This window comes from Electrona antarctica (assembly GCF_951216825.1).
Source record: "Electrona antarctica genome assembly, chromosome: 11".
NCBI classification, from domain to species: domain Eukaryota; kingdom Metazoa; phylum Chordata; class Actinopteri; order Myctophiformes; family Myctophidae; genus Electrona; species Electrona antarctica.
This window is the reverse complement of record NC_136792.1, coordinates 4,465,382-4,476,974: the sequence shown is the minus strand read 5'-3', so window position 1 is coordinate 4,476,974 and position 11,593 is coordinate 4,465,382.

Below are 11,593 nucleotides of genomic sequence, written 5' to 3'. Positions count from 1 at the left end.
ATGTGCTAAGCACATTCCGGCCAGCAACGAGCTACCCTTCTTCTGTCTCTGAGGGGAAACCCTTCTTCTGTCTCTGAGGGAAAACCCTTCTGCTGTCTCTGAGGGAAAACCCTTCTTCTGTCTCTGAGGGGAAATATAGACATGGATGAAATGGAAGTGAAGGTTCCAGCTGGGCTCCTCCTCCACGCCTCATCTCTGTTGGCTTTATAGGTGGCGTAATTATAGATAATTGCTGCCGCCCGGGTCCTTCAACCTGCTCAATGGGAGGATGTGTGTGAAGTATGGTGAGCAAAGTCCTTCTTTGTGTCGTCGTCTGGCACAGCAAGAAAAGAACATGCATTTCTTTATTTATATGTATTTATTTGACATGCAGGGACAATGCTCATTAATCAACACGTCAGTTTTCACATCCATGTACATGGGCCAGAGTTATAGCCAGAAGCTAATTTACATAATGTAGTCCCTGAGCAGGCTCTTAAAAAATAATGATAAAACTATCCATACAAAAACACATACAATCCTATATTACAATTGAAAACATGTGCCCAAAAGCACGCACAGGAACAAAAGGCACCAGCTACTACGTCACTGACACGCTGCAACACGCTGCAACACACACTGCAACAACACACTAACACGACACAGCCTTACCCTCCGCGTCGTTGGTTCCCTATCTCCTCATGTCGCGCCGCACGGCCACACTCGACACCAGCCGCGTAACAATTGTCATCGCACTGCCACTACAGCCGGCTCCCGTCCACACTCGCAAACAATATCAATATCAATAATAAACACAAACACGCCACAAGCACCGACACCCCCGCCTAATTTGTTGCCACGTCTATGAAAACAACCACCGAAAAAATGCCATTCAACACGCTACTTACACACACTACCACTCGCTTACAATACGCGGACCTGGCAACACTACATTCTCTCTCCCATTTGCTCAGAGCCCACCACGTGACCCACACAGGGAGGGAGACGATTGCGTGATGCTTCTATGTACAGGATTCTATAGGTCACCACTTTTGGTGTGACACACATACGGCTTCTGTTTACTAATATGCGTTGTCAACACGTGCTGAGTTGACAAACATTGCCCGATTTCGGAGAAGACTGATAGTTTCTCCTTTACTACTTAGGCTGTGGAAGTATTCACACTAGGCAACTTTTGCATTTATTGGCATTGCCAATTTGGGGAGAAAAGGAGGACGAGGAGGTGATCAAGCTCCACAACACCACATTGGTAGGTAGCCTCAAGGCTGCATTTATTTGCCTTCTTTTTCCTCTCGCGGCTGCATGGGATGATGTGAACCCCTCCAGCAGCCTAGGGAGCACCGCTCCGGTTAGCGGCAAATGACCGCGGGGTGCGGGTTGCCAGGTTTTTTTATAAGTAAAGTATTTACATTCAATTAAAAAAACATATATATATAATACATTTTAATTTACGTCATATTTAGCGGCATTTCGACCAAATTTCTCTGTTCTTTGTCAATGGCAAATATTGAGACGTGTGGGGACTAAAGCTGTATATAGGAGGGCCCTCAAACACATTATTTCATAACTTTTCATCGTGCTCCTAAAAAAAAATGTGGCATTGCCAATTTGGGGAGAAAAGGAGGACGAGGAGGTGATCAAGCTCCACAACACCACATTGGGAGGTAGCCTCAAGGCTGCATTTATTTGCCTTCTTTTTCCTCTCGAGGCTGCATGGGATGATGTGAACCCCTCCAGCAGGCTAGGGAGCACCGCTCCGGTTAGCGGAAAATGACCGCGGGGTGCGGGTTGCCAGGTTTTTTTATAAGTAAAGTATTTACATTCAATTAAAAAAACATATATATATAATACATTTTAATTTACGTCATATTTAGCGCCATTTCGACCTAATTTCTCTGTTCTTTGTCAATGGCAAATATTGAGACGTGTGGGGACTAAAGCTGTATATAGGAGGGCCCTCAAACACATTATTTCATAACTTTTCATCGTGCTCCTAAAAAAAAATGTGTGCTACTAGCCGCAATTACATACACAGTTAAAATAATAAGAAATTTGCCCCAACGACTGCGTCGACACCTGGCGTGGAACAAACGGGACGAACCGAGGCGCATATATGGATAACAACACTACACGCGCGCTGCAACACAAAACAGCTGCATACAACGCGTGTCACTGTGCACTTCTGTATCTGTGGACTTCTGTATCGCAACGCGGGCCAACGCAACTCTGGGATGAGCGGGCCGAAGGCCCGCGAAATTCTAGTATAATACAATACAGGAACAAATAAAGATTGTACAGGGGACAGAACAACCGCAGAGTGAAGTGAGAAATGACACCAGTGATAAAATAGAGCTGATAATTACTCGTGATTACAGATTTGATTTGTTTTTAGCCACCTCTTCAGGTTGAATTTGAAGGTCATAGTTGGAGGTCTCTCTTACTTCTGTAGGGAGACTGTTCCAGTGATGGGAGGCTCTAACAGAGAAGACACACTACGCCTGGTTGGTACTTCACAGTCCCCTTCTGTAGGGAGACTGTTCCAGTGATGGGAGGCTCTAACAGAGAAGACACACTACGCCTGGTTGGTACTTCACAGTCTCTGTAGGGAGTCTTCTGTAGGGAGACTGTTCCAGTGATGGGAGGCTCTAACAGAGAAGACACACTACGCCTGGTTGGTACTTCACAGTCCCCTCTGGTAGTACTTCACAGTCCCCTCTGGTAGTTGCCCCTGTTACTCTGTCACCACTGTCCCTTCGATCTATGAACGGTTTCAGTGGTGGACGTGCAAGTCCATTTAAGATCTTAAAAATTAGACAAGCATCTGCAAAATGTTTAAAGCTGTCAAAAGTTGTACTTTTGAACTAATTGGCAATGGTCACTGGTAACAGTTGGGCTTTTGGTCAAGTGTTTTTTATGTCTGTAAAATGATTCACATTTCGATTCACATGAATTCACATTTCTAGTTTCGTTCTTGCCTTAAGCAGCACAGACAATGAAGACATGAATTATCATTAAATGCACCGACTTTTAAGTGTCAGCCTCATTTTGGCTGATCATTTTGTGAGCCGTGTGAACGTGAGTCTGTTTATTGTGCTACTCTAGGTTAAAGCAGCCTTTGTGAAGGTGAAGACGCTGCTGTGGCCTTTGAGTTTTAAGACTTCAAAGCAGCAGGATATGAAAGAGGTCAGCCTCTCTTTGATCAGACAAAAACCTTTGGCATAGAATCAACCTTGTGATGACCACAACACACTGGCCATACCACACACTGACTGACCACAATACCACACACTGACTGACCTCAATACCACACACTGACTGACACTGACCACAATACCACACACTGACTGACCACAATACCACACACTGACTGACCACAATACCACACATTGACTGGCCACTTAAAGATGGAGTCCCGTGATCCACCACCTAAAACATGATCATCAGGTATTATGATTATACTAGGAGGAAGATTTTTTTTTTTTAAAGGTGTACAGAAAGTGTTAATCTTATGTTTTGATGTGGCCACACCCGCCAGTTCATTAGTGTAATATACTGTACTGTGTATATCAGGGGTGGGCAACTTTGACGATGGAGAGGGCCACTACATTTCAACTTTGACGATGTAGAGGGCCACTACATTTCAACTTTGACGATGGAGAGGGCCACTACATTTCAACTTTGACGATGGAGAGGGCCACTACATTTCAACTTTGACGATGGAGAGGGCCACTACATTTCAACTTTGACGATGGAGAGGGCCACTACATTTCACTACTCACCACTACATTTCCAAACTCACTCCCTAGGGCCATATATTACTGTCGTCGCAAAAATAGCCGATCTACAAGCTCAAAACGCGTCTTGAGCTTGTAGATCGGCTATTTTTGCTATATTCGAATTTAAATCTTGAATTACTTCTTGCTATTTTTGAATTGGAATCCTGAAAATGAACATGTTTATGTCATTTCAAATGCATTTAATTATACTCGTGTTGAAGCAATGAGCTACTAATTTAGACTGAAGTAATTAAAGCGGGTCATGTTTGCATGTTGTAGAATTGTAAACAGCTGAAACCAATATTATATCAGTATTCTGACATTATCCTGAGGGCCACATTAAGAGAAGGTGGGCATGTGGCCCCCGGGCCGCCAGTTGCCCACCCCTGGTGTATATGGTCTGAAAGAACAATACACTGAGGTAGACTATAGGGGGCCCTAATGAGGTGAATGGTATTGTATGGATGATGTCATGAGGTCAAGTGAGAAGAAAGAGGAAGTAAAGTTGTGAACACATGGTATGAAGCTGCCTTATCTGCATGTACTTTATTTCATACGAAAATACAACATATTTGGCGACGAGGATGGCTGTATCTTCTGCGATCCACCTGTACCTGCAGTCCTGCACTATTCCTGCCCTGCCCGGGTCAACCTTCCTTTCCATTTGAAACGTGGATGAAGATTTTCAACAATTACATGCTTGTCATTCAGGCGGAAGGAGACCGGTCGCAGAAGGTCAGAGGATTTTCTACAGTTTGATTGATTGATTGATCGAAGTATTTATTAACAGTTTGCAGAATGGGTACATTTCAAATGAAAGCACAACTCAATACGAAAACTGATAAACAAAACATGATAAAGCATTACACTTGTTTACAACAGGGTCCACCATTTTCAATAAATAAAATAAAATGTCAGACCTTGCGCAGGTAACAAGGTTCAAATCTGGGTTAGGGTTAAGGTTGGGTTTATTATAGGTATAGTTTTACTGAGGTTAGGTTAGGGTCAGCTATTTAAAATGTCATATATGTAGCGTGTCACAAGGCGTAACGGACTGACGGCCATATATGGTGGCGTATTGTGTCACGAGGCGTGATGGACAGACGGCCATATATGGTGGCGTGACGTGTCATGAGGCGTGACGGACTGACAGCCATATGGTGGCCTGACGGACGGACTGATGGGCTGACTTGACTGACTGACAGGTTTTGCAGGTATTCATAGTAATCTGCGACCTACAGTCGCAATAATAATAATAATAATAATAATAATAATAACTAGAAAAAGTGCCCTTCTGGGCACAGGTCTCCACCAGGAGGATAGGAGTGTGTGTGATGTTTGGCAAATTTTAGGAGCAATATAAACGTGTGTGTGTGTGTGATGCGGCTTGACCTGTTGTAGCGCCACCATGAGGCTGATTTGAAAACTGTCAAGTGGCATTTCTTCCAAAGCCTAGTGGGAATATGCATGCACAGTTTCACCACAATCGGACGCTGCGTTGAGTAGTTGTGGCGATTTGTACAAAGCGGGTACAAAGCGGGATACTCCTGAAATGTTTAGAAGCCAATCGTAGCCAATGAGGGTGGATTATGAGAAATCAAACAAACCTGTCTTGATCACATGACTATGAAGAGCATGTGTACCGATTTGCGTGAGATTTGGATAAAATCTGAAGGAGTAATATTAGAAAATGTGTTTTACATATGTCGGCCTCCTGGTGGCGCTATAAAGAGCAGATGTGAAAAATTCCAGGCAAAGGTTTTTCCTTGGCCTCTAGAGAGTTGGCATACAAAGTTATCCACAGATCCGTGCAGTTAGAGGTAAAAACATTTTTCGGCCAGTTATAGCGCCACCATGAGGCTGAGTTGAAAATGTTCATGTAGCATTTCATCCTCGGCCTAGTGGGAATGTGTGTGCACAATTTCACGGAAATCACACGATGTGTTCATGATTTGCAGCATTTTGTTTGAAACTGAGCACTCCTGCGAACTTTGGAAGCCAATCTTAGCCAATCAGGGTGGAGTCTGAGAAATCTGAAAGACCTGTTTCGTTGAATGGCTCTAGAGAGACTGTGTACCAATTTGCGTGATGTTTGGACAAAATCTGTAGGTGTACTGTCCAAAAACTTGTTTTGCACAAAGCGGCCTCCTGGTGGCGCTATAACAGGCCGTTCTGGAAATTTTGGGGCAGAGGTTCAGCGTTGGCATCCAGGGAGTGTGTGTGCAAAATTTGGCATCGACCGGGTTAACGGTGCCGGAGATTAGCTGTCCACAGACGGAAGGACGGACGGACGGACACACGGACGGACGGAGTGCAAAACATACTCTCTCCCCATGCCTTCGGCCTGGTGGAGACAATAATAATCACAGTAGTGTCCAAGGTCAGAGCTGCATGCTCTTCATGTTTCTCTCTGGAAATTGTAACTTGTTGATCATGTACTCTTCATTTTCTTTTAGACTGACGAAGGGCTGGAAGGACCAGGGACAGCGGTGAGGTCTGGCACGGTAAGACATTTCAAATGAGTAGGACAAAGGTTCTACTGCCCCCACCCCAAGAGATGTTCTTATTCACCAGGAACATGGACGTGGGTGTGGGTTTACAAGTGTGTCGACTAATAAAACATAATGAATACTGTTTCTGTTTCCGAATTCTTTCTTTTTCTTATTTTTATAATGTGCCTCATTTGGAGTCACATTTCAACTAGGAATTATGATATTGTCCTGAATATCCTATATATTATATATATATATTAAATCCATGGTCAAATTGGCCAATAACAATATATTATATAATGTAATTTATGTTATATTTTGCTAATTTCTTTAATTCAATAATGAATCAATTTACTGCTTAAGCAACAGATGTGCATTGTTGTGCCTGTCTGCCTAAACTTTTACCATAAGCCTCCAACCACAGTCCTCCAACCACAGTCCTCAGATTATAAATATGATATGATACTGACCATGATACTGACCATGATACTGACATTATACTGACCATGATACTGACCATGATACTGACATTATACTGACCATGATACTGACATGATACTGACCATGATACTGACCATGATACTGACATGATACTGACCATGATACCGACATGATACTGACCATGATACTGACATGATACTGACCATGATACCGACATGATACTGACCATGATACTGACATGATACTGACCATGATACTGACCATGATACTGACCATGATACTGACCATGATACCGACATGATACTGACCATGATACCGACATGATACTGACCATGATACCGACATGATACTGACCATGATACCGACATGATACTGACCATGATACCGACATGATACTGACCATGATACTGACATGATACTGACCATGATACTGACCATGATACTGACCATGATACCGACATGATACTGACCATGATACTGACATGATACTGACCATGATACCGACATGATACTGACCATGATACTGACCATGATACCGACATGATACTGACCATGATACCGACATGATACTGACCATGATACCGACATGATACTGACCATGATACCGACATGATACTGACCATGATACTGACCATGATACTGACCATGATACCGACATGATACTGACATGATACTGACCATGATACCGTCATGATACCGACATGATACTGACCATGATACCGACATTATACTGACGTTATACTGACCATGATACTGACCATGATACTGACCATGATACTGACCATGACACTGACCATGATACTGACCATGATACTGACATGATACTGACATGATACTGACCATGATACTGACATGATACTGACCATGATACTGACCATGATACTGACCATGATACTGACCATGATACCGACATGATACTGACCATGATACCGACCATGATACTGACCATGATACTGACCATGATACTGACATGATACTGACCATGATACTGACCATGATACTGACATGATACTGACCATGAAACCGACATGATACTGACCATGATACCGACCATGATACTGACCATGATACTGACCATGATACTGACATGATACTGACCATGATACTGACCATGATACTGACCATGATACTGACATGATACTGACCATGATACTGACCATGATACTGACCATGATACTGACATGATACTGACCATGATACCGACATGATACCGACATGATACTGACCATGATACCGACCATGATACCGACCATGATACCGACCATGATACTGACATGATACTGACCATGATACTGACATGATACTGACCATGATACTGACATGATACTGACATTATACTGACCATGACACTGACCATGATACTGACCATGACACTGACCATGATACTGACCATGATACTGACCATGATACTGACCATGATACCGACATGATACTGACCATGATACTGACCATGATACCGACATGATACTGACCATGATACTGACCATGATACTGACCATGATACCGACATGATACTGACCATGATACTGACATGATACTGACCATGATACTGACCATGACACTGACCATGATACTGACCATGATACTGACCATGATACTGACCATGATACTGACATGATACTGACCATGATACTGACATGATACTGACATGATACTGACCATGATACTGACCATGATACTGACCATGATACTGACCATGATACCGTCATGATACTGACCATGATACTGACCATGATACTGACATGATACTGACCATGATACTGACATGATACTGACATGATACTGACCATGATACTGACCATGATACCGACCATGATACCGACCATGATACCGACATGATACTGACCATGATACTGACATTATACTGACCATGATACCGACATGATACTGACCATGATACCGACATGATACTGACCATACCGACCATGATACTGACCATGATACCGACATGATACTGACCATGATACTGACATGATACTGACCATGATACTGACATTATACTGACCATGATACCGACATGATACTGACCATGATACCGACATGATACTGACCATGATACCGACATGATACTGACATGATACTGACCATGATACTGACATTATACTGACCATGATACCGACATGATACTGACCATGATACTGACATGATACTGACCATGATACCGACATGATACTGACCATGATACCGACATGATACTGACCATGATACCGACATGATACTGACCATGAAACCGACATGATACTGACCATGATACCGACATGATACTGACCATGATACTGACATTATACTGACCATGATTCTGACATGAAAAATGACCCCAAATGATCTAAAACAAAACAAATAGTGATTGACTACAGTCCAATCAACCAAATGGGCACAATTAAACTGAAGCTCCTCCCTTTGAAAGTGAAACGTATTGCTTGCGGTTTCATTACAGTACACAGTATGTCAGGGTATCCAGTCTCAGTATTTTCCGATCAGGTATAATTACTACCAGCTGAGCAGAAGAGTTGTTTACTTATTATTTACTTATTGATGATTGCTGAGAGCGTCGTCGCACATGACATGAATGCAAGTGAAGTGGCTCCAGGATGTCTGTGGTAAAAAAACAATAAGGCCAAAAATAACGACTGATGACAGGCAGAAGGTTATTCTGCCACATTCTGCGACCTCTTCCTTCTTCTGATTCATTCAGTCTCTCTCCTTCCTGACCCACTAAAACAAAAACAAACCTCCCTTGACATCCCCTGTCCACCTCATTACTCTCCCTCTCTGCTGTCTGTTTGTTGACTGACAGCGGATTGAGTCTCTCCCCTCACCACCTCATAGTCAACTCTCTTCTCCACTCCCCCCCCCCCCCCCCCCCCCCCCCCCCCCCTCTGAGAAGAGAGAGAGATGATTGGGTTTCTCCCCTGCGGACCGGCTCATTTTTGCCCGTGCGGCTCAGAGTGTCCTAGACGGTGGTGGGGTCAGGTTGCTAGGAGTGCAGGTCAACAACACAACAGCACGTAGCATGCTGTGTTGTTGGTACAGTATAGCCTACTGTCTCTCAGTCTATTGTGTCCACCTATTCTGTTCTATTCTTGCTGAGAGACAGCTATTCATATTTTATACTCCCATTAAAAGCTATAGCAAACCCTACTGACTGTGCCGAATGTATTCACCCATATTCTTATAAACTGGACATTGGCTTTAGCTCTACCTTAACAGAATTTACCAACTGTAAATTCTCTCTATCTTTAGGCTAGATATATACCAAGGTGTGTGTGGTGTGTGTGTGTGTGTGTGTGTGTGTGTGTGTGTGTGTGTGTGTGTGTGTGTGCGCGTGCGTGCGTGCATGCGCTTCATTTACAAAGGACAGAGAGAGCAGGGAGAGAGCAGGGAGAGACATGCATGCGAGGCAGGATGGGATTCAGAATCTGATCAGAACTCGGGCCCTGGTGCTGATAAAAGGAGCACAATAGAGCGTCGCAGTCCCGCCCCCTTTCATGACGACGCCAGGCCCAGGAAATGAATCCCAATGCATTTTTCCCATAGACATTTCAAAAAGTATTTATTTAAAGACCTTTTAAGCGTCGTACGAAGCCAACTCGAGTCGTGACAAATCATGACAACAAACACAATATTTTGGACCAAACAAATAATTACAAAGAAGAAAAACAACAAACTTTCGAATTCTTTGTTTGGCCCAAAACATTGTGTTTATTGTCAGGACAAGAGTTGTCTTTGTCCGCGGCGTAAACGTCTTTAAATAAATACTTTCTGAAAAGTCTATGAGGAAAATGAACAGGGATTTCTTTTCCGGGTCTCTCGAGGGGGCGGGACTGCGACACTATATGATCTGTTGGTGAGCAACAAGGCAATGTTTTCAAACACTGTCTACATACAGTGTGACACCTTATTTATGAGAGCTGTGCACATACCAAATGTATTAAACATCTTCAACCATTGATTTGTTATTACAGAGGAAATCTTGATTCGCGATTTTAAACATTTTTTATTTCCTATCAATTTTGTATATTATGTGCACTAATGCATGGCACGGTTCCGCTGCTACAAAAACCAAAACATGTATACTGAATATCTTTGCCAACAATAGCCGAACCAGCTCACCACGGATCACGTTGCACCATGTTCTGAGCGTACATTTATTGATTGAAATCTTTATAGATCATGAAAAACATGATATGCAACAATAACATTATCATGGCCCACTATATAAACAAGCCGACGACAGCTTGTTTCCATTGCAGAATTTACTTGTAGATCTGCTATTTTTTGCTGAATGTTCGCCCCCAGAATAGGAACGCTGGGTTTCAAAACTGTCCTGTGATCACAACCATGAGCACATGAACAAGCTGTCAACCCCATTCATGGTGTTTATGCAGATGAGTGTAATTAGCTGTAATTTCCTCCTTTGTGTACCTTGCAGCTATTTTATTTGATGTTTATTGCAGGCAGTGGTTTTCTTGGTTTTATCAAACGATGGTTTCCTTTATTGCATTTATTCTGCTATAGTTGACCCTTTGGCCTCTGCCTTTATCTAGTAGGAACTATGGATATGCTAAAACAGATCTGCTGCTCACCTGCTCTGTAATCAGTCTCTCTCTCTCTCTGTCTCTCTCTCTGTCTCTCTCTCTCTCTCTCTCTCTCTCTCTCCCTAAGTTGAAATGAAGTCTACCTCTCTCTATCGCCCTATCTCTGATTTCTTTCTCACATAATCAGATGAGAGTGCACGCGCGCACACACACACACACACACACACACACACACACACACACACACACACACACACACACACACACACACACACACACACACACACACACACACACACACACACACACACACATTTAGCCTTTCTCTTTTTGTAAACCCGGCAAT